A 3383-nucleotide genomic window follows, 5' to 3' on the forward strand; every position below is an offset into this window, starting at 1 on the left:
TGCTTTAACAAAAAGGTGCAAATAAGATGAAAATATACAAACAATGGCTGACACAAAACTGTAATGGCCATACTAAGATGAAACAAAGTAGACATACAGTTTTCACAGAGACACCAAGTGCTATTTTATGATTGTAGAAATACTGATCATGAAGGTTTAACCATCCTAAATTGTATGCACTGAGTAACTTTCAATACATATAAAATAGCTTCTCCCCCATTATTTCTACTCTCTACTCTGGTCTTCCTTTTGTATTTACTGTATTTTTCATAATCTGACATTACTTATTTTCTGCTATTCACCCACCTCAACAGAACATAAGTATCACAAAGGCAGAGAACTAATCTCTCTTTATAATACCTTATCCTCAATAAAAATAAGTAAAAATTTTTGAGGGCCTCACACATAAGTGCTTAATAAAGGTTCACTGAACAAATTTCCCACTAGCAATTTATTTTCTCAGTGCTTATTTTCAAAGGTTTATACTACACATTAATTTTCTTTAGCTATGCAATTCTTACATAGTACTTAGCAAATTTTTATCAGCTAATATTTTGCATGAGGAGTTTAAATAAAAGTTTAGAAAATGTTACTGGGAAATATACTTCCTTTTCATGAAACACAGGCTCTAAAATTAGCAATCATCAAAATATGCCTTTCTCTATTGAGTACTTAAATATATATTAATTCACATAAAATACAATTATATGATCTTTCATGTTTATTCAACTTCACAGAAAATCCAAAAATGTGTCTAAAATTGTTTATCTAAACACCAACTGTTCATTTTGGTAACATAATACTATATGGTAGAGACATACACCTAAATTAAACAAATTCTGAAGTCCAACATTTTTCCAAGTGGTCAAAAAGAAATCTTAAAAATCAAACTTACAAGTTCTAAGAAGATATAGAAAGTAATTTAACCTTTAATGTTTGGAACAACTTTTACAGCCACATTTGTAATTTACATATACAGTGGAGATCACTGAAAATGCTTCCTGTTGCACTGCAGCAAGAAATTGTATTATAATGCAAATTAAACGGCTTTGCTACAAGACTGCAGCAAGACAACCTCACTGAGGAACCGTAAGATTTTTGTAATGGAACTTGGTATAGTGAGTTAAGTATTTTCTTCATGTTATAAAGTACGTATTTTCAAAATGAACATTACCACTGCAGAGTGTACTAACAAGTGTTAGCAATTAATGTTTTATACATAATTTTATTGTATGTGGCTCTCAAAATGTTAGTACAGGAAATGGTAAGTTTAAACATAATAGATTAAGCCCAAGATGGAGACTCAGGACATAAAAATTTTGTTCATTATTGCACCTATTTTTCTACATAAAAAAGAAAACTTTTTACCATAATCCTCCCAAAAAGTGAACAGACAGATTGTAAAATTACAGATGTACTGGCATTGAACACAAAAACTACAATGAATTTTTTATGTGAACTGATGTACAGCATTAACATACAATAAAATTTGCTTAACTATAATCATGCAAATAAAAACCCTCCAAAATCATTTTTTGTGTTTTATAAAATGGTCATAAATTCGTATTTCCATAAATATTTCTGGCACAATTTAGCCCATGACAAAAATACAAAGCTATCCATTATTTTTATATTATAGCTTTCAACACATGCCTTTGTACTGCTGAAATGAAAATAGCCTGTTTGGGAGAACTGAGCTAATGAAACATTTAAAAACCAATATATTGTGACAAAGATTAGCTGCTTTGATATATAGCAGCCTTTCATAACCACTGATGTCACTATTACTGTAAATGAGGAAAAATTAAACATTGAGATATTAAGACACAATTCAAATTATCTTTTTAAAAACAAAAGGTTGTTTCATAGACATGAGGGAATCTTTCCAAGAAAAATAATCGTATCAATTGCAATACACACTGGAAAACAATAAGATGTCATTTTCCAAAATAGTAGCTTCTTTATTATATTCCCCACCTATTATAACCTATCTTGGAAATACACCTTAAGCATAATGGTTTATTATATGAAAATGCTCCGTCATTCAATGTGATAAACTTAGTAAGTCAGAATATGGTTCAAAATTTCACAAATTATGTTAAAAGAACAGCATATGAAACACTAAAATCGATATAGGTACACATTAAGTAGTAAATTATGTTTTGGTTCAAAATACAGGTTACACAACTGTACAAAGGATACTGCCTTAAGAAATTTGTTTGTGTATTTTTGGGATTACAATGAAGAAAAGAAAAAAAATTTGCTGTAAATCCAAATGAAGCTCTACCTCTCCCAATCTGGGAAAAAAAATTTCTTTACATGTTTGTAAGACTGATACCTACAATAATGTTGGACATATTACTTCCACATTGGCTGTCCCACCCCAAACAATTTTTGGCTCCAAAATAAAGTACAATAATAAATTTTTGATGAAAAACTATGTTATGGGGTAACCTATTATATACTATGGCTAAATATGAATTTACAGAAAAAAAGCACATCCCATTTTCAGCACTTTTTTTGATAAACATGCAACTCACTATAAAATACAAAACACTTGGCTTTTAAGAACTGATTTTTAAAGACACACTGCATCAATAAAATTTTTCTTTCTGATTAACTTTACAGTGTTATGGAGAACTGGAACATATCTAATGTATATATATCAGATTTTGTATTATAGTGTAATAATTTGCATTTTCGAACATAATGTTCAAGAAGAAAATCTATACACAAGAACATTCTAGACTATTAAAACTCATTCAAATTACAGAATTTTATTGATACAGTAGATTAATAAAAACTGAAAAGGGATGATAAAAATGGGATAAAGAATTCAGTACATTATTCTATAACACACTCTTTAAAATTAAAATATTTTAAATCTCTTCTTAAAATTTTCATGGCCAAGAAAGGCCAGAAAATTCAGGGACCAATACTGAGGTGTAAAACAACCAAACAAGTTCAGGACTATTTCGCAATCTGCACAGTGCCCTCCTGTCAGAGGCATCATTCTGGCACAGTGGCAGACAGTTTAGCACCTCTGAAGATTTAGGGTGCTCAGGAACAAACACACGGCAGGATACACAAAGGGAAAAGACCATTTAACTCTCCAACAAATAGTGACATCAAGAAAATGACACCAATTGTTGAAAAAAAATTTTCACAGTAAAATTGCAGAGGATACAAATACAAACACTGACAGACTACTGCTTAAGATCTATCCTAACAAACTCTTTTCAAATCAATAGATCCAATAAACAGTTGGTACCGTCAGTTTAAAGCCGCAGATAAAAGCTACACAAGCACTTAAGAAGTCAGAAACATAAAAAAAAAAAAAAAAAAAGAGGGGAGGGAATATTTACAAGTTTCTTCTTTAGTTT

The sequence above is a fragment of the Chinchilla lanigera genome, unplaced genomic scaffold (genome assembly GCF_000276665.1).
Source record: "Chinchilla lanigera isolate Chin_1 unplaced genomic scaffold, ChiLan1.0 scaffold00030, whole genome shotgun sequence".
Taxonomy (NCBI): domain Eukaryota; kingdom Metazoa; phylum Chordata; class Mammalia; order Rodentia; family Chinchillidae; genus Chinchilla; species Chinchilla lanigera.